The sequence below is a fragment of the Agelaius phoeniceus genome, chromosome 5 (genome assembly GCF_051311805.1).
Source record: "Agelaius phoeniceus isolate bAgePho1 chromosome 5, bAgePho1.hap1, whole genome shotgun sequence".
In the NCBI taxonomy this organism is placed as follows: Eukaryota; Metazoa; Chordata; class Aves; order Passeriformes; family Icteridae; genus Agelaius; species Agelaius phoeniceus.
Window position 1 is genome coordinate 41,512,937 of NC_135269.1, and position 26,421 is coordinate 41,539,357.

The 26,421-nt window shown below is 40.7% G+C and overlaps 1 protein-coding gene across 5 annotated transcripts in view; it reads left to right on the top strand.

Moving 5' to 3' along the window:
• The first annotated feature begins 2,160 nt into the window (after positions 1–2,160).
• The window catches only part of TAFA2 (TAFA chemokine like family member 2), a 182,954-nt gene continuing 158,693 nt past the window's right edge, over positions 2,161–26,421 (top strand). The window contains exon 1 of one of the 5 annotated variants that reach the window (XR_013182420.1): positions 2,161–3,291. The gene's annotated coding sequence lies outside the window, so the exon portion shown is untranslated. The remainder of the gene's footprint in view (positions 3,292–26,421) is intronic. The other 4 variants (XR_013182421.1, XM_077178874.1, XR_008534124.2 and 1 more) reach the window with 4 other exon arrangements.

A 26,421-nucleotide genomic window follows, 5' to 3' on the forward strand; every position in this document is an offset into this window, starting at 1 on the left:
GAGAGAACATTCATGTAATAATTGTGGTTCATAACTACATTGTGCCACAGTATTCAGCTGGGGATTTTTCAATCAGAAAGATATAAATACAGGCTGTGTAAGACAAAAAGTGCCAATCTGGTGTTTCCATAATATGGTAAATTTATCATATTGTGCATGTGCAGCATGTACAAAGGCACCTTTGGGGATGAGTCAGACTTACCAAGTAAGCATCTGTAAAACCAGCTGCACTCTATAGGTGCAACAGATCGTTTCAGTTCTTCCCAGGAGAGTTGACCATACCGTGAAAGCAAGCAGAAAGCTTTCTGAAAGCATGTCTTTCAGGACATGCTTTCATCTGCACGGTGGCACACAAGCTGTGTGTGAGTACTGCAGATTTGTTCAGATGTTGTACGAAGAGATTTGGAACTGCTCATGTGCACCAGCATCATGACATAAACAAAGACTACATTTTTCAATATTTTCACTGACAAAATTCTTGGGTTTCAAACAGGTCAGCTTACTTACTGCTTTGTCTGCTACTTTTTCTTTGGTTGTTTGCATAGGACTTGTTTGTTTCAACATGGTGATAAGAGTTCTGTGTCGACAGATGTATTTACTAGTTTTCTGCAACAGCAGGACACCAACATGAAACCACCAGGTTGCTCTAGTCTTACAACATGCAGTCAACTTGAGTGTAATGGTGCATGCAGCTAAAATAGACATATGTGCTCCTATAGCAACAGGGTGTTTGCCATCTACACTGCACAGCTACTGTAGTTGCATTTTAGTTGCTCTAGTTGTATTTTTGGTGTGCTTTCACTGCTTTTCATGGAGTAGCAATACCTATGGTCCCACACTGAGGCAGGGAGCTGGAAAGATTACCCTTTCCACCATGTATTCAGGACCCCTGGTCATTTGGAATTAGTGGGGCATGAGCATCCAGCCCCTGTGGATCGACTTGACTTTGGATCTATCTCTTTTCCTGAAATTGTGGTGCCGATAGCTGCACAATCTTGGCTTTTTCCAGTTCCCTCTAAATTATTTTTTAGCTGTCTGCAAATCTAGAAACATGGTTACCAAATAGGGAAATTCTGAAGTTATTGTACCAGCTTCCAATGAATGAGACAAGACCATATTTGTCTTTACAACCAGCAGCCTTTTAATTCAGCTGCAGTCAGCATCCAGCATGTGTGTGCACTGCAGTGCTTTCTGCAACTGCGCTTGTGACAGTCACATACCAGGCTACTTTTAACTTGCCCTTTCAATACCAGCCTCTTTGTATTTCATCCTAAAGCTGCATCACTGCATGCAGAGTAGTCCACATTAACTCTTCATTTTGCCCCCCCTTTTTTTGGTTTTTTGACTGTATGGATCTTTAGGTCTGCTTTCGAAAAAAAAATTCAAACATTCTACAGATGTTTGCTTGCATGGAAGAACTCTAGCATGGACAATAATAAGAAGAGAACCCTTCCCTCATCTGTTTCTGACAGTTGATTTTGAACATCAGGTAAGATGTGGTAACACAGCTAAAGGTTCTTTTCTGAAAACTGGCTATTACACTAGCTTGTAGAATTGAAAAAAACCCCAACAGATGATCAGATATATCAGTACTTCTCAATGCTGCATGCATCCATCCCCATTTAATCTAGAAGTAGACCAGAATTACAGGAAAAAACTGAGGACTTGACTGATGTCACTGTAACAAACAAGGTTTCTTTCTCACCTCTTTTAGCTCTCTCCCCTCCACTTCTCTGCACTACCTTTTGAACGGCAGAGAATACAGCAAAATAAATTACAATAATCTGCTTTTAATTATCCTTGCTCAGCAAATTTCCCCTTATTATTCAATAGTCGTGGCAGACAACCACGACCCGCCACCCGTCTTTAAAGCTGTCTTAAGAGAAACAGGAGGTCTTTAGCACCTGGCCCGTACTACCTTTACTCACAACCTCTCGAGCGCAGGTACACGGACCAAGCTCGCCACCCCACCGCCCAGAGAAGCGGGGCCCGGCCGAGCCCTCGGCTCTCCCGCCGCCTGAGCTGCCGTGCGTGTCTCCCTTCTCCCTCTGGAGGGAGACACAGTCCAGTTTTTGGCTGCCGCCGGCGCCGCCGCGTCCCTCCTGCCCCTGCTCCGGCAGCCGCGGCCCCCCTTCCCCAGGGCAGCTGCCCTGTCCTGCCCGGCCCGGCCGCTCCCTCACGGCTCGGTGCCCCAGCCTCGCACCGCAGGGCCAGAGGGGTCCCAGGGGAGCGCGGCGGGGCCGCCCCGGGTCCGCGGGGATCTCCCCGGCCATACGCGCCTGGGCGTCAACTTCGCACCCCCGCCCCGCCGCTCGGAGCGGAGAGAAGGGAAGGGAGAGCTGCGCTGCGGAGCGGAGCGGGCGGCGGAGGGAGGCGGCCCAAGGCCCAGCGTGCGGGGGCGGCGGGCGCTGCTCGGTCAGACAGAACAGCGGCCGCTGGGACCTGCTCCCTCATAAGGGCTGGGGAGGAGAGCCCCGAGTGGCCGGATAAATACGAGGGAGGAGAAGGGCGTCTCTCCCTCTCTCCACCTCCCTCCACCTCCTCCCTCCCCCCCGCCGCGGAGGGCGCGCTTGGAACTGCCTCTGTCTGTCCGGGCGCCCGGGGCGTCTCCGCGCCCTTCCGCGGTGCGGTGCGGTGCAGTGCGCGCAGGCTGGGCGCGGGAGGCTGCTGTTGCTGCTGCTGAAGGTGAAGCTCTCGCTCTCCAATTACTTTTCCCAAGAGAGAGAAGGAGGCAGCAGGAGGGGGAATTCGTGCTGTGTGTGGAAGGCACACCAATCAGAGATGCTCTAACGGAGGGACTGCTGCAGGACGCGCCGGCTTCTCCTCCTTCCTCTGCCGGCGGGGCTGAATCGGGACCACGCGCAGCTGGCGTAGGGGCCGGAGCCGTACTGGGCTGCAGGACTTACCCATCTCCGCTTTTCCATTAGCTCAACCATACTCCGTCCTCTCTATTTTTCTCCTTTTTTAATACTCTGAAATCGTGCACAAGAAACACTTCAAGTCTTCTCTCCATTCCTAGTTACTTCACCCTTCCTCTAGCATCTCTTAGCCAGATTCCTGGTGTATTCCCAGAGAGGCGGGGTGAGAGAGCCGGGCCCTGCGGACGGCTGCTGCCCCAGCCGGGCCGAGCCGAGGGGAGCCGAGCGGAGCGCGGCACGGCGCCGCTCCATGCCCCGAGCGCTGGCGGGGCGCGGGGCGTGTGCCGGCGATGCCCGGGCGGTAAGGCTGGAGCTCCCCCCGGACGGGAGGCGGCCGATCGCTAGGCATTTCTAGCAAGAATCGGGACTGCAGGTAGGTGAGCGGAGCGCTCCAGGGTCGTGTGTCTGTCTGTGTGTCTGTCTGGGAGCTGGTGGGGTGATACCTTCGCGGCTGGCCGAGACCCCGCGGGCTGGCGGCGGGCGCAAGCGGCCGCGGCGGGGCCAGGTGTGAGGTGTGCGGGGCGGCTGCGCCCTCCCGCTGCCCTAAAGTCGGACGAAGCCGCATGTGAAGAAGAGCTGCTTTGCCGTCCTTCTGCTGGGCAACTGGAGCAGCCGGCTACAGCCTTTCGCCGGGCGATTCTCAAGGCTTTTGTTTTCCCTTTTATTTTTCTTTGATTTTACTTAAAATATTAGTTCAACAGAGCCGAGAGGGAGGCGGGGGGGAGAAGGGGAATCCACCTGGTTTTCAACTTTTATGGAACGGGTGGTCGCTAACTCGCAGGACCTTCGGGCACTTGGGGGTTACTGTGCCCGGACGCTTTATCAGCCGCCTGCAAGAGAACGGCTGGAAGAGCGGGTAGTGGCTTTATGCGTCCTCTAAAAACAAAACAAACAAGCAAAAAACGTGTTAAAGGGAAGATTCGTGGCTCCGTTTCTTTCTATGTGTAGTGCTCTTCAAGTTGTGCATATATAGTATGAAACGTACCTTGTCTATCCACGTTGCTTTTGCAGAGAAAGTTTTAAAATAACCTGCTTTATTCCTGTGGAGCTGTAGGATCGGACACCAGGTTATCAATGCAAAGAATAAAGAGCAAGAGCTTGCACTGCCCTGTTAGGGATTGCCACGCGTGGCTCTTCTGTATGTTTCATTCCTACAGGAGTTAAAATGATTGCTTAAAGCATTTTAAATTATATGTGTAGCTACAGTTCTCTCTTTCCAGCTTCTGCTTGGAGCTTATCAGTTGGGTTTTTTTTTAAGTACCTCAGTTCTACCACCCTCCCCCCAGTAGACACTGGCTCAGTATTTAAAGAACCGTGCTTTGACTCCTGCAGAACTGTCAATTTAAATAATAAACATACTCAACTCCTTTCTCTAAAACCCCATAAAGCACTCCAGGTCATAGGGTCTTTGCACCACAGTGGATACATTTAAATTACTATTGACTAAATGATAATTGTTATCTGGTTTCTCTGTCTTACCAACTAGTTTCAGACTTTAGCGTTCAGCCTACTATATGTTTAACACTTTAAAGCTACTTTATGGGCTAATTTAAGTCAAATTGAGAAATTAAGATTCTTTCCTGTAGTGCTGGGTACACACTTGAAACATAGTTCAGTGATGCTAAGAGGATAGCTTAGCTGAAGTTGGAAAAGAGCATACTCAGATATTTTTAACAGAGGTGGTAAAGGTGCAAGTTTCATTATACTTTTTCATGTTAATTGGGCTGTCATCTCACACTGATGCCTAAATTGTTTTGTGAGTGTATAATTAACAGTAGTAAAGTAATTCTTATAAATTTCACTGTTAATATTTTATTTCAGAGAGCTGATGCTGATGAGGCAGTATTGAAAACCATGTGGGTTTTGTTTCACATAGTCCCAATTTCCAGTAGTTATTCTTATAAATGTAAACTACCTCAGTACTGTAATTTCAGTGGAAAGCTTTGCTCAGTTGATACAGCAAATCAGATTTACTACTCACTGGTTCTGTATATTTTTTGGTATATAGAAGATCCCTCAAAAATGTGGTATTAGTTTTAGATACACTGCTGGTAGTGGGTGACTGAGATAAAATCTGGATTCTGTCTTGCTGTTTTAATCAGAGAATGATGACTAAGCTGCCAATATCTTCAATCATACTGGACATGGGGTAACTTTTTTACCTGTCTCATGATCTAAGGGATCTCAGATTTATGTGTAGATGCCTATAGTGCACTTGATTATTCTGGTGGGGAATACATGAAAAACTTGTTCTGAATGAAAGTAAATAGATGTGTGTACAGATGGATATTGGAGATTGTTTTACTGGCAGGTTGCAAAGTGATGATTCATTGAGCCCTATCAGATTTACATAAAGCAAATAATACTTTATACTGAATTGTTATGGCAGAGAAAAATGTAGCAGCCAAGAAGTTTCATGATTTCATGAGAAGTGATGACAGACTTGATAAAGGACATCTTTACAAATACAGGCAGTATGTTTTTGGTAAGCAAAATATAACCATGAAGTTTTTCAGATCTGAGCATCTTCACACCAAAATCTATTGCTGTCTGTGTTGCTGCTTACCAACCAGTGTAAAGCCTAAATAATGTACTAGAAAGATGTTACATTTATTATGTTGTATGTTTTGCTTACTATAAATAAGTAATGCTACAATGCTAACTAGTTATCTCACCAAAGGAAATCACTGACTTGGAAGACTGAAAATTACAATACCTAATACTCATCTACACAGAAATGTGATCACCATCTTGAAAAATTATTCTGAATGATACAACTATCAGTGAGCAAGTGATTCTATGCCTCTGTTTTATCTTCTGTAGGATTTTATTAGAAATGCTTCATTAAGTCACATTATTCTGCAGCTGTTTGCTCACTGAAAATTAAAATAAAAATCAGGAAATTTATCCAGCAGAGCAGTAATATTTCCTTTGTTAAGTACTGAAACTTCAAATAAAACAAAATCTTTTAGCTTCAGTGTGCCAGAAGCACTGAGTATCCTATTTTTGTGATGTATGGATGGCATTTACAGATGCAATTCATCAATGTATTTATTAGTCAAATGTCATCAAACAAAGAAGATAAATGGCAGTAAACAAAGACTGCATGGTAATACAGAGGCTAAAGCAATAGAAGACCCTACAATCTAATTAATTAATGTTCAGTTTCATATTTCCAGTCTGTATTTAAACATCTCATTTAAATGTCTTTCATAATTTTTCTATTGCATGTCCAAGTAATTCAAGTAGCAATAGCTTTTTATTAGAAAATATATTTTTCATTTACCTTTTGAAATGCTGAATTTTGAAGACATTGAGCCAAAATTTGTGTAAGGATGAGTGTAACAGAAGGGTCCTATGCCAGCAGAACTGAATACTGACCTGTCCCTGTTCATGACCATTTTTGTGTTGAGGGTTATCCCCAACTGATGTAGACTTTCACTGCTCCCTTGGCGCAGTTGCAGCTCTGACATTTTAAACCAGCTGGAGTATTTGCTCCATTATCCTTAGATCACTGAATTTAAGAGTGTATTACTTAGAAGGATTTTGCTTGTGCTTTGTTTTACTATTATTGTTTTTTTAGCATGGTCAAACAATTACATAGTATACTCAGCTTCACAGAGTCCATTGTAAGCACACACTTTGACATTTGAAATATTTTTTAAAAACAGAAGTTCACTCTTAGGGCTATTTCAACAGGAAATTTGGCTCATTGATTTGGTTTTATAAACTGTTAATATTTACTTTGAAACACTTCTCCTCATGACTAAGTTCAGATATATAACATTCACCAGACATAGGAATGAATGTGGAACCATCAACAGAAATGTTGTTCATTTTTCCTGGTGACAGCTACAGAGCTATCTCCTTTTGCTCTTGTGGAACTTGGGAAGATAGTGGGGTTTATGCTTTGTTTCTTTATATACCCGAGCCAGCCACTCTTGTTTACCATATGTAGTGAGCTATTTATCAAAAGAGATAACAAAACAATAATGGCCAACTAATGTACCTTTTCATATTACTGCTGCAGAACAGTCACATTTTTAAGATAAACAATTCAAGGCATCTTCATATAGCTTCTTTCATGTCATGTGTTTTGAAAAACAGTGGAGATAGAAAAGAGAAAGCAAAGACCTTGTGCTTTACTAGTTAAAGTAGTTAACAAAACTACCAGGTATGGCATGACACTACGTAGTTAGATAAAATGGGATGAAGTCCCTGAAAAAAGCTTCTTTAGCTTTTTCTTCTGTCTGAATACATTGGTACAGTGATCTGTAGAATGCACTTCAAGCTGTTGCTTGAAGTAGCACTGGAAAATGCTTTGTATGGATTTGATCCTTAGTCCTTAACTAAACACTTATAGGAGAAGCTCCTATATGTTTTGTGGGCTGGAAGAATCATTTATATAATTGCATGTGTAAAAGGTTACAAAATGCTTTTCCCCCTCATCTTTGAAGTTTATCAAACCTCCTAATCTGTGCTATGTTCATAGCTTGCATTTTCTAGTTGCCTCACTTCACATCTTGCTGATCTTGTAATAGGAAACTTGAACACAGGTCTCTTGGCACCAGGACAGTGTTCTATACAGCCGCCTCAGCTGTGAGCATCCCTTTAACAATGCCAAGGGGACAGCCACGGTACAGGCTAGCACTCAGCTGAAAGCACACCTAGCTTTTTTTGACTCCTGGGTGTTTGGTAATCTTCTACGCCTATATCACAAATCAAAGCTAATGTGGCAGAAGGTGCTTTACACTGGCAAACTTCATGGGTAAATAATAAACAATCACAGTTCAACAAACCTAGCTGGTTGTATAAATAGCAAAATATTAATAAATGTGTCAGTAAATATCAAATGCTTTTAAAATAGATAAATTTTTAGTCTTGGTTGTATGCTGGCCTCTCTCTCTGTGGAATATTTCTTGCCTCCTCTGTTGCTATATTAAGGTCCAGTATTTGAAGATGAGGTACTGGACAAGACAGACCACCGTCCTGATTCAATAAAGCAATTTCTTTCTTGAAATGCAAGGAGGCAGTATTGCAGTACTGCATATTTATTTTACTTGCAAGAACCAAAGTGCAAGAACCAAACTGCAATTGCTTAGTGTACTGCTTTTGCTTTTTTTTCACTTTTAAAAGCAGGATATAAAACATTTCTAAAATAAATCTGTCAGCGACATGCAGTCTCACACTAGCTCTTTTAGAGACAGGAGCACAGACCTGACTAGTCTCTCACATTTGCAGTGATACTCTCATATTGGATTTCTTCTACTCCCTCACTGCATTTTCTGCATCACATATTGATAAGGCCGAGCTGTGGCCTCTGATCCATCCTGCCGCAAAGCCGTCCGTTATGTAGTGGGTGTTCTCCCTCATCTCTGTCTGACAGGTTGTGTCCTGGACAGGGTAGAGGGTGTGGTTCAGCCCTTGGGTTACCCAGTGGATTTTCATGCTCCTCCGAGTGTCTTTATACAGAACAGTCTTCCTGGTTACAGGCTGTCCCTGCCTCACCCCTCACCATGTGGAACTGTGTGTGAGAGAACCTGTACCGTGCAGTCATTCACTCATAGGATAGGTGCTGCCTTCGGCCTCATGACCGTGCATTTGGGAGAGCTGTGAGCACTGCATCCAAACCATGTACTCTAGATCCCCTTTCAGCTGAGACTTCCAGTGTTTGTTCCCATTTAAGATACCTGTTTGGCCTTTCAGGTTCTAGGCTCAATGATATTTTCTCACTGGGTATTGTATTACTGCATTTAATGATACTGCAAAGTCACATAGAATGGCTTGATGGCTCTGAGGAAAGCTAATGTCTTTCTGTGCTGTTTGTATGTTGTAAACTGTTTGAAATGTGGATCTTTTCCAGTAAGGGATGAAAGTGGGTACCATCTGAAGCTTGTCTCATGGTTTATCTAAGATGAATTAGTAGTTTTAGTTCAGTTTGAACTGTAGAAGTGTCCAAGTCCCAAAAGTCATCTGGGAAAAATTAGGATGTGCAGAGAGGCAAAGCTTGAGGTGTGATCATCTGAGACATTTCAGCAGGTGTGGCTTCAATGGGACCAATCAAATTAATTATGTGATTTAAGTCTTTTCTGAAGTGAGCCTGAATAAATATTTCTAACTGCTTAGACTCACCTGTGCTGAAGGTGATAACTATGTTTGTGTCTGTATCATGGGTATAAATTTAAGACCTGAGCTTTATTTCAGTGGTTTACCACTGAAATAAACACCTTTTATGAAGCTTCAATTCCATTATATTCAGAAGAGAGACTATATAACAGCAAGCAAAATTCAGAAAGATTCTACAGGTGTATGGGTACTCTGCATTATAAAGTTAGAGGCTACTATTACAATAATGTAAGTTTTCAAATATGGTATTGCTGGTGTGGCAACAAAGTAAAATATCACTTTCTGACTAAGCATATCAGGCTCTGGTATTTGTGCAGGAAATGAGGTCATGTTTAGAGCCTAATTGCAGAAAAAAGGATCTGTTTCAGCACCGTTAAAAGAGAAGAATACTCTTACTGGGGTATATCCTCTCTTCAGACTCTGTTACCTGTGTGAATTTTGGGAAAAAAAAGTCAATCTATGCATTGCAACAAATAAGCTATTATTAAACAAGATGGGAAGGTTTATCTTAAGATCTGGTAACAGCAGCAAATACAGAGAGATAAGTTCAGTTCTATGGGCTTACTGGAATCAAGACACAAGAAATATTGTATTTATCTGCAAACATCACATGCCATAAATTTAGATATGGTATTATCAGCCAGTACACTGACATTTCTCATTATTATGATCCTGCTTTTTTCTGTTCAGTCTAGATTCACAAGGGATAAACCTTGCATTGGAATTAAGGTAATATTTAAAATGCATTACTGCCAAAGTGTCCAAACCTTCATAAGGAAGGCATTACACTGGTATTTGTGCAAAGGATGTTCAAATAAAGAAGTGGCCGTGAATCCTGGTTGAGCTTCTGATTTAGGAAATGTTGGAGTTTTTTTCCCTAATGCAGATTCATTTTTCCTTTATGGCAATGAGATTTTATTATTCTGGTTATAAACATTGTCATTGTGATCGTTCTGGTTTAGCCCCAGTAGGCAGCTCAGCCCACTCAGCCACTTGCTCACTCCCTCACAGTGAGATGGGGAAGAGAATTGGAACAGTAACAGTGAGAAAACTTGTGGGTTAAGACAGTTTAATAGGTAAAGCAAAACCTGCACACACAGGCAAAGCAAAACAAGGAATTAATTCAGCACTTTGCATTGGCAGGCAGGGGTGCAGCCATCTCCAGGGAAGCAGGGCTCCCTCACACGATGCCATGACTTGTGAAATGTATGCAATTCCTGCTTCTTCCCTTCCTTGGCTTCGAGCATGACCTCATATGATATGAAATATCACTTTGGCTATTTGGGGTCAGCAGTCCTGCACCTCCAATCTTTTCACTGGTGGAACAATGTGAAGAAGAGACAAAAGGCCTTGATGCTGTTTAAGCATTGTGTAGCAGTAACTAAACATCTCTTTTATCAACATTGTTTTGGTCACAAATCTAAAACAGCAACCTAAAATCTACTATAAGAATATTAACTCTTCTCCAGCCAAACCCAGTACAGTCTCTACCACTTATTCTTACAATTTGCATCACACTTCAGTACCGTATTGTCCAATATCCTCTCATTAACCACCCCTTTTCCCTTCTCACTCCCTAATATATGCAGGTATTATTCCTTTAGTCTGTGGCCCACCAGTATATAGTCCATAAAATGCCAATTGAGTTTCTCTAGTCCTTAACTTGGATTCTGTTTGTTATGGTGGTCACTCAGGAGTGGAGAGGTGGTTGTTTTGTGGAGTTCCTGGACACAAAAGCCAGCTCAGGTTGGGTCACTACTGCACTTGCACTGGTTGCTGCAAGGCTTATCCTCAACTGGTTTGGGTGGTTCTTGCTGTAGAACTTACTGTAACATGCAACTCAAATAGGGACTTATGGCAATTTAAATGTAAATCTATTGCAGTCTCCATCCCTGGTCCCTTTGGACCAGGCCATAGGGTTTTACATTGCAGTGAACTTCTCTGATTGCCACTGTTGCAGCACAGGCCTATCCCTAGACCACAACCTGTTCAGGGGTGTATCTGCTGCCGTGTGGAATAATCCACAGCTGTGGTCACTCTTAGGTGTGCTCCACTGCTCTGATGTGGCCTTATCCCTAGACCACAGCCTGTTCAGGGGGGTACTTGCTCTACTGTGGCCCTACCCATGGCTGGGTCACAAATCTGAAACACAATGAGCTACTATTAAGAAAGGTAACTCTATTCCAGCTAAAACCAGTACATTGTTAGAAATATTTTTGGTGATCCTATTCCAGATTTTGTTTTACCACATAGATCAGTTTGTGACCAAAGCCTAGCAACATAAAAGAATGTAACTCTGGGTAACTTTCTTCCTTGTACACTGCTTTTGTATCAGATGTGATTCTGAGCTCTCAGCTTGCAGCTCTTTCTACATTACCTTGGGCCTTTAGATGACTCTGAGAGGTTTTAGGCAGCTTTAGCCCTCCTATTTGTGCAGGCTGGCGTGGCAAGCACCTGTTTGTGTACACGCAAGTGCATAGCTGCCTTCTCCCATGCTGCTCGTGTCTGCGTCCCCTTGTGTAATTGTTGGGGTCACTGCTCATGGAAAATGTACTAGGAGAAAATTTAAGCCTAAATCAGCTATTCTGAGCTTCTCTCCCTTTGGGGCTGTGCTATAATTCTTTAGGTTTAAGAATTTTTTAGCAGCTTAATTATTCTTGAGTATTTCAAATAGTCTTTGGACTCGCTTTGTTTCGTTGCATTATTATGAAGATATATTTGACACTGAGTAAATACACACTTGGTATGTTTTTTCATTGGAAGAAAAATTAAAAATTGCTAATTATTCATCAAATAAACTTTTCATAAAACACATCTGTAAGAAAATGTTGACTCAGCTATTGCTATAGCTGCTTGAATACTCAAATCTCTTTAATATGACACCTTGTTCCCATTTCCAGCATTTTCAACTTGAAAAATTGAACACCCAGTAATGACACTCATATTCTCTCTTTCCTCATCATGTCTCAGCTGCTCATAACCTAACTTTTTCTCCTCTGGTTCTCCTTGCCCTTCCTTTTCTCTTCACTGTTCACCTCATCTGCATTGGTGTCATATGATCTTTCCGAATGTCAAGTAAATGCAGACTGCAGTCAGCATTACCAAATTGCTTTCCTGCCAGAAAAGTCTCTTTTCATGTGCATGACCCATCATCTCACAGTTAGCTGCAAGTCATTCTGATTCCCAAATTTACAATGTATTTTCTATTTAATGAGCTATTAGACATTATGCACTTTTTAACTTCATTTTTTCTAACTGCTTTCCTCCTGATAATTATAGCTTTCGAAAGAAACAATTAATTTGAAACCAATTCTGCAACAGAAGTGGCATTATTTAGATAGCATTCCTCCATCTACATGCACTAGGGATTATCTCATTAGGATTCATTTATATTTAGAAACTCCTGGAGACCACTATATCAGTCCAATAGCCACCATGGTGTCATCAATAACATAGACAAGGCTACTGCATATGCTATTTTAATAAAACATAAAATGAAGGTGGATACATGGCTAGCTGGGTAGTTGGTTTTTGCTTTGTCTAAATGAAAAAAAATTAGTTTATACACTTTCTTTACCTATGAGAATGCTTTGAGTAAACCTGAACACAAACACAAATAATATTCCATGTGTATTGCAAAGATTTGGACATTTTTGAATTTGTGTGTTATTCTCATACATTCTTTTGGTAAGGATAATATTCTGTTTGTTAGGATAATTCTTCAAATTAAGTGGTTGTCTAATAACCAGCTGGCAAAAATTGCAGCTGACTCAGTTGCTATGAAGGAGTGAGTTCAACATTTGTGGCTCACATGTAAGGTTCCCTTACATCCGTGTATTTATTAAATCTAATAATATGTACTAATGCAGGCTGTATAATCCTGGTTTTGTCCTTGTGGTTGATTATACCTAGTTAATAGATGCAAACTAAATGTATATGCAACCTGCCAAAGGATCACCTTGTGGTAAATCCTAATAATCTTTCCACAAATGCTAATATTTTTGTTTTTGGCTACTTTGAGTTCCACTTAAGAAAAATATGGAAATGATTAAAGGAAGGAAAACTTATCCATCACTCTGCCATGGAAGTTGGTAGAAATGTCCCAGCTACTGTAAAACAGTCTCTGATAGACTCCCTTCATTGTTTGCATATTGGAGCTCATGCCTCTTTTCCACAGTTACTTTGTGGGAACAATATTGAAAATGTTCCTGCAAGAAAATTTCCTTTCTCTGAATCTGTACATGTTAAATGCAGATTCAAAATGAATACAAGATACATATAATTGAAAAATATGGTGAAAGTTTAGTATTATGTAGAATCCTTGTAACCTTTGTAGCTGAAGGGTATGTTGTTTATTCCCTTCTGTCTTGGATATTGTAAGGTCACAATTTACCAGTGCCTTATGCACCTTTGCACCCCTGTTTGAGAAAATAGCTAAGTGTAAAAGTAATTAGTCAAGCAGATAGCTTTATGTCTCCCCTCATTTCTCTGGAACTTTTTGGTTCAGCACTGCTTCAGTTCAGTCGCAATCTTTTCTGGTTTCTTATCATGAGAGGCCTAGTTCTGTCAGCTGAAATAATAAAATATTTCTCACTAGTGAATGATTCAGGTGATTCAAAGCCAGAGTTTGAAAGCAAAATGTTTTTTAGTCTCCCAAACTTCCTACCCATTAAACAAAGAGATAAAATAGTCTGCATATACCAAATCCTTCCTAAGCTTTACTGTTTTATGGGAAAAGGTAAGAAGCTCTGATTTCATGCTTTGTCCACAGCTACTCTATGAGCTGCAGATTTCAGTCTCTGTGTCTTTTTAGCGTCCTAAGCAATTGTTGATAATTTATGGCCTCCTTCTGGAGAGACAATTTATAGCTGTCTGGTTCTTCTAATTTCTGTGTGTATTCTGGTCTTGACCAGAAGATCTGTATAGTTTTTATTTAACACCTGAAAATAACATTTTTCCGTTTGCTGTCCTGGCCATTATGACTTTAAATTATTGCCCCTCCACAGATATAATTCTTTTTCTTTTTATTTGCAGCATGCAGTTGCCTTTGCATGTAAAATACATTTACAGCCCTGTAAGGATAACAATCCTTAAAACATTATGCACTGACCACGTATGAATAGCTGTGTGACAGTCGACATTGTCAACTGAAACCATAGGACAGACATACATGGTTTTGCTGTATATACAATATGTTCCTAGATCAGGAGTGGGCTGTGGAGTTCAGGTAGTTTTGGAGGCAGAGGGAAATGGATGATGGAGCTGTCTATATAATGATAAGTTGGTTCCCACAATATGACTGTTTCTGGTAAAAGTTATTGTTTGAAAATCATCATTTGCTTTAGTTTCTCCTTTCCCCTCAGATCAGGAGAATTCTTGAACTTAATTCATTGTTATGAAATAAGTGATTGGGGCCCACTGGAAAAGGAAATAGAATAGTGGACAAAAAATTTCTCTGTTTTGTTTTTATCAGCTGTTGCTGAGGTTCTCCAGTGAGTCTGATCTTAGTAAAGACTTTCAGTTTTTATTCATTAGATCTCTTTTGTGAAGGAGAAGAAAAGTTTCTCTGTTAAAGTACTTCAGTAATGGCCAGAGTCAGAGAACAAGTGGGACTACAATCTAACAAAAGAAGGAACTGAGAATGTAAGAAAAGTACTTCTTTGTACTTTGATGAATACTTTGTCAAATTCTTTCTGCTGGTCAGTGGCGGACAGTGTTTCACATAGCACTGTTACAGGACAAATGCAAATATGTCCAGGCACTGAGTAGCTGTTTCCATTTTGGAGGAAAGAAACTGTACCTGGACTCTGCCTTCTGTTCTATTTTTGTTTTATGCTCTTTTCATATTTTTGGAAGACATTTCATTAAAGTTTCCCAGAAATGTCTAACCACGCATTGTTGAAAAGAATGTCTGCCTATGATTTTCTATGGAAGCTTGGTTTGTAAGGCCTTTCATTTTAACTATTGTAAATGCTTTCTAGCATTGAAGAAAACAAAACCACACTTGGGGAACAGGAGGATGTCCATGTCCTTTCTTTTTTTAATTTAAACACTTTTAAACTTAGAACTTAGGCTTCTGCCCAAGAAATACTTCCTTTGAAAAATGAACCTGAATTTATTGTTCTACTACATTTTTGGGTGGTTTTTTTTTTCTTTTTTTAAAGAATTGTTATTGAATGAAATAATGTCTTTGATTAGTAGCAACATACTAATAATTACAAACTTTTATTTACCTATAAATACATTCTTCTACAAAAATTTGATCTCTAAGTTAAATACCCCTCACTCCAATGAATGAGTGCCAATTACATTAAGTAGTGATGTAATGAAGGAGCACAACTTGGGTTTGTTTTTATCAGCATAATAAGTTATAGTAGTAATTTTCTGTGAGAATTTTAATTTTCCAGTATAATATGCAGTGAACTTGTAATGGTTCCTGAACTAGATCTAATTTTTTCTGTTTCTTTGCCATTTGAGGGCACTTCCTCATACCTTTGAATGCTTTCAAGCCTCTAGTCCTTTATCTGTCTTCGAGCATAGCTAACATTTTGCCATTCCACTGACTTTCAACACCAGGCTACCTTGGTGAGTCAAACTGATTTGTGGTCAGGGTTCAATAAAACAGACAGAAACATTTTAAATCCAAAGTTATTTTTAATATTAAAAATCAAATATAAAGTGGATTTTAAAATACAGTCGGTTCTTTTTATCTTATGCTTCAGCTTACCTCTTCCATTTGGTACCCTGAATTGGTTTGACTTCTGCAGTTGCTCAGAGATCTGTGTAACACAGTAGCTTTTTCAGAAAAAGCTAAAGGACTTCAGCAACAGACACTGCAATCATTAAAACTGGTTTTTAAAATAGCATCATATCCCTTCATGGTTAGCTTCATGTGTTCAGTTTCTCTGCTAGCCTACAATACTATAAAGCTTTCAGACTGAGTACTGCATACCTCCTTTTTAATTTCAGTCTCAGAGGTGACGAAGGAGGTTTAAAACCTGCTCAGATGGCCTAGATCTGTCAGAGAAAAGAGAGTCGAGCCCTTCACATAACCATTGCAGATACTCTGAAATTCACTCTGAGAATCTCGTATAACAAAAGCTCTTTGGGTGGCTGATTTTGACTGAAAGGGTGAAGGTGAAGCCACCTCTCAGCATTTTCAGCACTAATAAAAGTTGTGGTTGGAATTTACCTTTTCACTGATATTATCATATCCAGAAGCTGGATAACAGCTACAATTGTGTTTTACCACCCCCTTGTGTTACTTGATTGGCCTGAAAATCTTTTTCCAGCAATTAAATTTTGTGACTTGGAATGATACAGATAGATGCAGCAGTCTCACAGGTCTCATAGTATTATGTTTCCTTGCCTGTTCAAACATATGGTAGTAATTTTATTTTTTGAAGTTATTCTTTTTAATCTTGAAGCCTTTGCTCAAAAATGTATTAAATCTCCTGGTATCTGGAGAAGAGTAATAATGGTGCATCATCAAATAAAATTCCTGAGCCAGCATACAGGACCTGAAAAGAACACCTTTTAGACATCTCCCTCTCTTTTTCAAAGATCCCCAAAAACCACAAGCTACACAAAATTAAAAGTAAATACACCTTTAATTGTGATTTATTTTGTTGTCAGATAATGAACCTTTGCAAAGCTACATTTGAAATGACGGTATCTTATTTTAATGGTAAAATAAACTCCTTTAGAGACTTCAGTGTTCTGCAAAATTGAAATACTATGTATGCCACCTTGTTACTGCTTTGTGAAGTTTAAAGAAGTGCTGCTTGGCTTTAGGTGTTGGAAATTTGGTCATAACCTACCAAAAAAGGGTATTAAAGGCAGGATTCAGCTTGAGACTGACACCTAAAATAGGCGTCCAATTGCAATGGGAGGTGGGTGCTTTAGCTTCCTAGTCAAGGGAGATGCAGGGTAGGTTCAGGTGTATAACATAATTTAAAACTCTCTAAAACCTCTTGTCTGGCCTCCAAGTGCTGCTTCAGATGGTTGCAGAACCCTGTCTGGATAAGATGCAAAATGGCTTGCATTCACATCTGCTGATCCCTTCTCTTGGGCATTTCAGATGGCTCTAGATGGTTATGTTTGGGCACTCGATTCCTGTTGCTTATCAATAGACCTAGAAAGTTTGTGGAGGGATAGAATGTAATAAAATAAAGATAGTGCAGAAGGTAGTCTCACCCCTGAGGAGTTGCAGCTGCACTAATCACCAAAGATTAGGAACAGGCCTGCCCTTAATAGGCCACAGCTGTGTCCAATAAGAAGACAAGTGCTACAAAAGAGTGGGTTAGCTGGTTGGGAGGAGAGTTGGAATTTGTTGGCTGTGCTGTGGAGAAGAAGGAGGAGTCAGTGCTGTGAGTGCTGCCCGTGAGAGATCACCAAGAAGGTATGGAACTTTGAAGTAAGATGGCAACAGAAAGTGATTTGGCTTGCTTTAAAATGCCTGTCTACTTTGAATCAACTAAATTGTACTTCAAATCACAGCAAGTTGATTGAGTTGAATAGCTTGCCTTAAAGGTAGCATTTTAACAATTTGTAGTGAACATTTTAAGTGTTGCAAAATATTTAAGATGTTTGGATGGACTCTATAGTAATGTACCAGATCAATAACATGTCAATTATGTTTTCCTCTGCACTAATCACTGGTGGAGTTGCACCTTGAGGACTGTGTTCAGTTCTGGGCCCCTCCCAACAAGAAGTATGTTGGTGTGATGGGCAATGAAACTGGGGAAGGTCTGGAGCACAAGTTGTATAAGGAATAGCTGAGGGAGCTGGAGGTGTTTAACCTGGAGATGAGGAAGTTCAGGGGAGACCTTATCACTCTTTACAGCTGCCTGACAGGAGCCTGTTCCTTGGTAGGGCCCAGCTGCTTTTCACAGGCAACTTGTGACAGGACAAGAGGACAGAGCCTCAAGCTGTGTCAGGGGAGGTTCAGGTTGGACATCAGGAAAAACTTGTTCATGGAAAGGGTGGTTAAGCATTTGAACAGGCTGCCCAGTAAGGTGGAGAAATCACCACCTCTGGAGGTGTTCAAGAAGTCACTGGACATGGCACTAAGTGCTGTGGTTTAGTGGACAAGGGGGTGATCAGGCAAAGGTTGGACTTGGTCTGGGAGGTCTTTTCAAAGCTGTGATTTAGTTATCTGAACTGAGTACTTATATTTCAATGCCTAAATGTAGGTCCCATAATCCTGAACATATCAGTACCTATGTTATTGATAGATAACAGGAAGAATAGTAGCATCATGTGCAAGAATAACAAAACTAATTAACATTGGAGGCTATTTCTAAAACTTTTATTTTCTTTTTTTGTCTATTGTTTAATGATGCAGTCTAATACAAAATCCTGGTGTGTGAAAAAAATCCTCTGCTGCCTCATGAAATATTAAGCTGAAGTCTGAAATATGTCCCAAGTTATGAGCCTGTTAATCAAACTCTTTAAGCTAGATTTATTGTTTCTGATAATTCTAACAGAAATAATCAGAGATTTTTAATAATAAAAAATAATATATAATATGTTACATATATATGTTAATAAGAAAGAAATAATAATCTTTTAAATGTAGGTCTGAAAAGGGTGCTTCCAGCTTTCCTTCTAGTTTATAAGGAGCATGACTTTAACTAAATTTTATTTCTCAGATCAGGTTTTGTTGCTGATACCCTGATCCAGAAGGATAGTTAATTTCAGAACAAGCACTTATTGGACTGTGATGTAATGGGGAAATGAGAGAAGACGTTCCCACAAGAATTAATGACCATATATTGAATGTGTGTAGAAATGTACTTAGAGAGTTTCAGAACGACAAACCAAATGCAAAGTCCTGAAAGAGGCATACTTTTTGTGAAGTGTTTTTGTGACAGTGACACTTAGCATGACCTTTCAGGACTGTGGTGCTTAACAATGATAAAAAGCCCCATTTTTCTGTCCTTTGCAAGACTGATGCCTACAAGAGAATCTTTCAATCCTTAGTCCTCACTGCATCTGCCTGTCATTAAGTGTGCAGCTCTAAGTCATGACATTGTTGTAGCTGTGGCAGTGGTCCCTGTGTCCTGGCCTTTGAGGAGTGGGAAGCATATACTTGCTGACATCTACTAGTGTTCTATCAAAATACTGAGGATGTTATGAGAATTTCTTCTGGGGTTTTGATTCTCTAATGAGCAACTTGACTGTGATTAATTAAGCTCCTCTAGTTTTGGCTCTTTGTAGAATATAGGTCTACTGGCATCAGTCCCCAAATTCCCACTCTGTTCATTGGCACTGGACAGCAGCCATCTATGATACTGGAAAAAATGACCATCATAAAACAAAGCAACTCTCCTTCCTTTGTCTAATGGGAGTGAGTAATTTAAGAAACACGCCTGCTTTGCTACTTCTTAGATTCTTAAATTCTATACTACAGAATTACAGAGATTTTAAACAGAAGTATTTTTGCTTATCATTTGTGTGGTAAAGTGAGTCTTCGTGTAGACAGCAATAGTTGAATTCACTTAGTAAATAAAATGCTTGGGCCCCAATTCTGACATGATCAGCCCATGTACCCTGTCTCCCCTTATTGCCCTTTTTTTGTCTTCCCCAGAATTACTCTTTCCTCAGTAAATGCAAAGTAACTTTTGACTGTATTTTTATTTGCTGAGGCTTGTCACAGCTCTTATGAAGAACCTGCCTTGATTCCTCCAATAGCTGTATTTGTCAAGTATTTTTCTGCAGGACACTTCTATTAACAGAACATCAATATCTGACTAATTAGATATGGAATATCCAAGCAGTATTTAGTAATGCAGTTTTCTGACTTTTTAATTAATTGCAAAACAGGAGAAAATGTTAATTATGGTTGGAAAGATCCTAAATACCATTTTCCCAATTTTTATAATTTAATTGCAAGAAATTATGCAATTAACCAAATATATAACATTTGAAAAAAAAGGTTTATTTTTTTCCTTTTTGTCACGCTACTTGTAATACAGTCACGTTTTATGGTAGGTAAAATTTTAAGCTCCTGAAGGAATTTGAGGATTAGAATTCTCAGTGAATAAACATTATCTTTCTTATGTACTCAGTGGCCATACTTTATAAATGTCCCCTTCAAAAGAAAGTTTTCTACAATTTTCCTTTAGAATGCTTATGCAAATGAAAAAAATTTGATACATTATTTGTAGTATCATATGACAACTATAATTGCAAGCTTCAAAACCAAGGACCTAATCTGTCTTAAAATGTTAGAGTGGATAGATGCACATATATTGATGGATGCAGTTTAAAACCCTAGGGCCTGTCTATAATGGAAAGAATTAGCATCAGCATTTTGTGCAGCTGAACTGATGGTGAGTGCTATTTGGGTAAAAATGAATGAGGGATGAACTTTGTTCAGCCCTGGTTCAAAGCACCATTACATATTGGACCAGGTTTTGACTGAGCCACGAGCCTGCATATGGCTACAATTCCCATGAGCTGTGTGAGAACAGCTTTAAAACAAGATATCTGATGGTGAGCCTATTTTTAGGCTATCTGCATGGTGGCTTTTGTAGGAGCCACATTGATGAGGGTATGTATATATTGTGTTTGTAGTGAATGTCTGTCAAGAGTCAGTAAGTTCTTTCTCCATAATAAGCAGATTGCATTATTAAGTTTGGGTCACTATTTATTATTAAATTGTATTCTTTACCATGGTTAGCTTTGGATGAGTTTTATTTTGGTTGCTATATAGATGTACTTAAAATCAATCTTCATTCCTATAATGAAATAGGTAGGAGATAACAGAACTTTGCAAGTTCTTCTGAATACTTTCACCTTTCATTTCCTCACAAGTCTCCCCAAACAAGTACATCAGCATCATTTCCTAGAAGAAATTTTTCTACCATTACTTAATTCCACATACAATTTTATTTCCTTTTCAGAGCAGCACGAAGAGACCATCAGAAAAACTCACATAACATCTTGACTCTCATCTTACTTTTACTCTAAATGTAGACCAGGAAGTCTGCTTTCTGGGAAGCTCACTTGTTTTTTGGTAGTATCCATCTGACCTGCTGGGCTACCTCAGCAGCACTGCTTAGAGTTCATGGGAATAACACTTCAACATGGGGAGACTTTACTCAGATTTTACTTTGGGTGATGCAGGTGTCTTTCTCAGAGGCAATAAACCAAATAATCCCCAGTCAAAACACTTTTTGGAGAGCAGGTCCAGCGTTTTCAGCTGGTGCCTGTCTATGGTACTTTATGGAAGGGATATGAAGTTCTTAGAGCTTCCATTGACCTCAGGTATAATTTGCAGTTCTGCAACTCCATGTGGGAACTTTCTGTGAGCACAAATTAAGATCACATGTGCAAACTGTGAGACAGTCTGCATAACTTACTGTCATTTGCACATGTAAAACGATTATGTGCATACAATTCAGGCTATGTGCTGAAAAAACAACCCTGTGTTTTAATCATGTCCCTTAGTTAAATCAAATTTAAATTACTTGCTAATCTATCTGCCCAGAAGAGTCCTATCTCAGATGAGTATGAAATTCTTTTCTATACTGAGCAGGTCAAAATTTGAAAGTTTTCTGGACATACAGCTTGCTTTAAAGACTGTCATGAAATCCTGGAAAAAGGAGATGAACATTAGTAAGGTTTGTAATCAAGTAGTCTGCTCAGAGAAGCTAATAGCTATCTTCAAACAATCTTTGCCTAAACATTATTGCACAGTGTCCTGGTTTAAAAGGAAGTGTGTTTTTTGGGAGTTTGTGGTCAAACCAATCAGCACTGAAATTTGAATATTGGCACCTGGTGTGGCCGCTGAGGACATGGATACGCCTCTGAGAACACAGGGGGTTAAAAGCAGAGCACTCCCGGGGGGAAGCTCTCTTGGTTCCGGTGGGTGTACTGTACTGATAGCTGCAGTGCGTTTTTTTCCTAAGACTTGTGCAAAACTTTTCCAAGAGAGAGAAAATTGCAGATTGCTAGTAGTGTGTATAATTTATTTTTTTCCCATTTCATTCAATTGAAATTTTTGGCTTCTAGCCAAATGTGATTTAAAACATTTTTGGGTCTCAACCACTAAACAAATTGTTGTAAGAATTGCATCCTCATTGCACAGAAGATGGGTTGGCATTTCTAGTTCAGCTTATTTAGTTCAGTGACTGTAGCTGTTATGCAGCACAGGTGACAAGAAGGTCCTTTGCCTTTGTGCATTAGTTAGAAAGCTTAGTTAGCTGGGGGATGCTGTTGTGTCAGCTACAAGGTTAGAATTGCTGTGGACTTCTGATGCTTGAGAGAGCTGTAACAGCCTTGAGATGAAGAGATGTGACTCCTAAGTGCAAGGACTGAAATTCAATGCATTTTGAGTTGTGACATTCACTGTTTCAATCCCTAGTGAAACAACCTTGAAGCAATATTCACCTTTGCTAATCCAAGCAGAGTCTGAATCACTTTTCCTGCTCATGGGAGACAAGGCTATCAGGATAGCTGCATGTTACCCTGAGGACAAAATCTGAGTTTTCTGCAGGTGTTTTTTATTGGTTCATGAATGTATCTGAACTTGGCCTGCAAACAGAAAAAAAATCAGCTGATCAAATGTCTTAGTTTAGGAATGGTACTCCCCACTTTAGTGCTCCCACTGGGACTCTCCAAACCATGTGCTGCTCATTTGCCTCTCTCTCCTGCTCCAGTGGTGGGATGGAGAAGAGAACCGGGGGCAAAAAATGTGAAGGTTATGCATTGAGATAAGAATATTTACTGGAAACAGCAGTGAAATAAGAAAACAAGCAGCAACAACAACAATGCTAACAGAAGCGGGGGTGGGTGGGTTGGGTGGTACAAGAAATGAATGATTCACACAGAAGCCCCCTGACAATAAGCAATACCTGGCTGCTTCCTTTGTGCCAACCTTGAAGGTAGCACTTCCCTGTCCCTTCCCCCGCTCCCTCCCAAAAATTGTGAGGTGGTATGAAGTAATCTCTGGGTCCTAGCCATGTCCTTTCTTGGCTATAACAAAAATTTGCCCAGTCTTGGAACCAGATTATCAAACTTTGGGATTTTTCTGTGGTTCAGGACTGACAGATTTTGATTCATCCTTCATATGTGTTGATTTTTTTAAAATTCAACAGAGGAATGCTTTTGTGACCTTGCTTGTAATTATTGAAAATGCTGTATTTTGACATTATAGTTTGGAGAGCAATTTTCAAAGTTATGGAAAATGAGAACTTGCATAGCCACACAGTGATCTATGGTGACCTGGACAATTTGTATTGACCAGCTTTAATTTTAAAGGAAAAAGTATCTCCCTTTAGAAATCTTTTCTTTAGCTGAATCTGTACCTTTTACACATTCTGTTTGATCTTATCACCTAGCTGTATTGTTGATGCCTCTGTATATTGGAAATTTACTGTCCTCTTTTGGGGATATATACTGTGTTTCTCCAAGCAGGTGCAGTAGAGCATTATTGAGTGCCAGTGATGACTTATGCAAATTGGAACCCCTCATCTGGTAGGCAGGTGATTTTTAAATCAGGCTTTGTAGTTTTTATGGGTCTGGAGTGAAGGTACTGATTTTCAACCCTCAGTTTGGAGGACTGAAATTTCTCCAGAAACCGAGAAACTGGGTATGAAATGTGTTCTTTGACATGGTACTAATTAAGGTTGAAGAAAAACATACTCCATGGGTGACAACATCCCTCATTTGGAATCTGTTTGGAGGTAGCCAACTCTTGGAAAAAGACTTTGAAGTCTTAGTAAACACCTAACACTGATGAGTAGTCCAGCAGAGTGTGCAACTCTTGTGCTCTGCCTGAAGCAGAGTAACTGCTTTCAGAATCTTTATGTAGTCAATAAGATGATCCACTTCAGTTATGATATGTCCTTCAAAGGACTTAGGGAGGGATGGTGTTCATGGGATGGCAGTTCTGTGGCGAAAGGTCATCCTCATATTATCAGAAAGTGTTTTATAGTAAGCATAGGGGCCAAGCAATCGAACTTGTGCATCTTCAAAGAGTGCCAAAGGAATGTGACAACATTTAAAAACCCCAACAAACAAACATAATCAACCCACATTGTTTTTCAGTACAGAGCTCAAGATTTATTTTTAGAAAAAAATCTGCTCTCTGTGGTTAACTTGAAATACAAAACAAAATCCTGGTAATTATAGGCCAGTTAGCCTGGCCTCAGTACCAGGTAAGGTAATGGAACAGTTTATATTGAGTGTCATCAGGCAGCACTTGCAGGATGGCCAGGGTATCAGACCCAGCCAGCAGAAGGGTGGGTCATGTTTGACCAACTTGGTCTCCTTTTATGACCAGGTGACCTGCCTGGTGGATGCAGGAAAGGCTGTGGATGTTGTGTACCTGGACTTCAGCGAGGCCTTTGACACTGTCTCCCACAGCACACTCCTGGAAAAGCTGGAGCCCACAGCTCAGACAGGAGCACTCTGTGCTCATTTAGGAACTGGCTGGATGGCCGGGCCCAGACAGGGGTGGTGAACAGTGCTGCATCCAGCTGGGGTCAGTCACCAGTGGTGTCCCTCAGGGGTCTGTGCTGGGGCCAGTTCTGTTCAACATCTTTACTGATGACATGGGTGAGGGTGTTGAGTCTTTCATTAGTAAATTTTAAGACGACACTAAGCTGGGAGAGTGTTGATCTATTGGAAAGTAGGATGGCTCTGCAGAGAGACCTGGAATGGTTGGATGGATGGGCAGAGTCCAGTAAGATGCAGTTTAATAAGGCCAAGTGCCGAGTCCTGCATTTTGGCCACAGTAACCCTCTGCAATGCTCTGGGCTGGAATGGTGTGGCTGGACAGTGCCCAGGCAGAAAGGGACCTGGGGGTACTGGTGACAGCCGACTGGACATGAGCCAGCAGTGTGCCCAGGTGGCCAAGAAGGCCAATGGCATCCTGGCCTGGATCAGGAATAGTGTGGCCAGCAGGAGCAGGGAGGTCATCCTTCCCCTGTACTCAGCACTGGTGAGGCCACACCTCGAGTGCTGTGTCCAGTTCTGGCCCCTCAGTTTGGGAAGAACGTTGAGAGCTTGAGCGCGTCCAGAGGAGGCAACGAGGCTGGAGAGGGGCTGGGAACACAAACCCTGTGAGGAGCGACTGAGGGAGCTGGGGGTGTTCAGCCCAGAGAAAAGGAGACTCAGGGGTGACCTTATCACTCTCTAGAACTCCCTGAAAGGTGGCTGTGGTCAGCTGGGGTTGGTCTCTTTCACCAGACAGCAACTGACAGAACCAGAGGACACAGCCTCAAGCTGCATCAAGGGAAATATAGGTTGGATACTAGGAAAAAGTTTTTTATGGAAAGAATGATGAAGTACTGGAATTGTCTGTCTGAGGAGGTGGTGGAGTCACCATCCTTGGATATGTTTAAAAAAAGACTGGATATGGCACTCAGTGCCATGGTTTACTTGAGGTGTTAGGGCTGGGTTGGACTCGATGATCTTAAAGGTCTCCTCAAACCTTATGATTCTGTGATTTTTGTGAAAATGTTAAGGATGCCTTTCCTCTTTTGCCCTTTCCCACTTCTCAGCATAATGTTGTTTACAATGTAAATACATTTAAGTATTTTAGGAAAAAGAAGCAAGACCTCAGCTTCTGGAAAGAGCAGAAAAATGATGTTGGCTGCCCAAATGAAGTTTTGGCTGCCCTTCAAAAACTTTAAATCCACAAAATCTTAGATCAATGAATTTGCCTCATCTAGACTTCTGAGAGGAAGTGGTGTATGTATGGATCTGTGGCCTAAGCATAGATGTTTTCTGAACCATGCCTGTGCAAAATGGATCAAATACTAGATTTCATAATCTGCTGTTCTTTAATTGTCACTGAAGAATGTTCACTAAAAAAAAGTTTTATTTTCAAACTATATGGACTGTGATTACTAGGGAGATTATTGAAATTGAGATTTTTTTTGGTAATCTTCTTGAAGAAGGAACATACAGTGACATGGGGTTTTTTTGGTTTTTTGTGCCTTTTTTTTGGGTTTGGCTATTTTGAGGACTCTTAAATGTAACTGTCAAAAGAAAAGTAGCTTGCTAATATCAATGATCAATAAGAAGCTAATGTTGATTAGTTTTTTTCTTGCTTATTACTGTGACTCACCTCTCTGATGTTATGGAAGGGGGAAAAGTCAGCTTCTCTTTTGAGTGTTCTTAGGATATTTATTTACAATTCAGTCTCTATCCAAAATTGTAATTTTAGGGTGTGGGACAAGTGATTTCCAAAGTGATGGATGTCATTTGTGCATGAAGCCAAACAGATTTCAAAGTCCTTTTCATTGCCACATTGAAAACTCAGTGAGAGCTGTTGCAAGGGCAGCATGACAGAAGCAGCTCTGGCACAGTAAGGGCTGCTGGTGGTGTCCAAATTCAGCTGCTGCTACCTGGGATGCCCAGG